Source organism: Petaurus breviceps, unplaced genomic scaffold (genome assembly GCF_028583685.1).
Source record: "Petaurus breviceps papuanus isolate PSGF00001 unplaced genomic scaffold, PetGlider_PUasm1.0 175, whole genome shotgun sequence".
Taxonomy (NCBI): domain Eukaryota; kingdom Metazoa; phylum Chordata; class Mammalia; order Diprotodontia; family Petauridae; genus Petaurus; species Petaurus breviceps.
Window position 1 is genome coordinate 8,189,302 of NW_027185764.1, and position 407 is coordinate 8,189,708.

At 55.8% G+C, this 407-nt stretch overlaps 2 protein-coding genes and 1 long non-coding RNA gene across 3 annotated transcripts in view; 1 reads left to right on the top strand and 2 right to left on the bottom strand.

The window, feature by feature from the left end:
* The window catches only part of ARPC1A (actin related protein 2/3 complex subunit 1A), a 341,638-nt gene that overhangs the window by 61,813 nt on the left and 279,418 nt on the right, over positions 1 to 407 (bottom strand). The gene's annotated exons all lie outside the window — the stretch shown is intronic.
* LOC138158633 (uncharacterized) overlaps positions 1 to 407 on the top strand; it is a 12,384-nt gene that overhangs the window by 9,419 nt on the left and 2,558 nt on the right. The window lies entirely within an intron of this gene.
* The window catches only part of MYH16 (myosin heavy chain 16), an 82,203-nt gene that overhangs the window by 7,465 nt on the left and 74,331 nt on the right, over positions 1 to 407 (bottom strand). The window lies entirely within an intron of this gene.

Genomic DNA, 407 nt, shown 5'->3' on the forward strand with positions numbered 1-407 from the left:
CTTCCTTCCTTCCTTCCTTCCTTCCTTCCTTCCTTCCTCCCTCCTTCATTCCCTCCCTTTTTTCCTTCCTTCCTCCCTCCTTCCTTCCCTCCTTTCTTCCCTTCTTCCTTCCTTCCTTCCTACCTCCCTCCCTTTCTCCCTCCCTCCCTCCTTCTTTCCTTCTTTCCTTCCCTCCTTCCTCCCTCCCTCCCTTCCTCCATCCCTCCCTCCTTCCTTCCTTTCCTCTTTCCTCCCTTCCTCCCTCCCTCCTTCTCTCCCTCCCTCCTTCTCTCCTTCCTTCCCTCTTTCCTCCTTTCCTCCCTCCCTCCTTCTCTCCCTCCCTCCCTTCCTTCTTTCCTTCCTCCCTCTCTCCCTCCTTTCTCCCTCCTTCCCTCCTTCCTTCCTTCCTTCCTTCCTTCCTTCCTTCC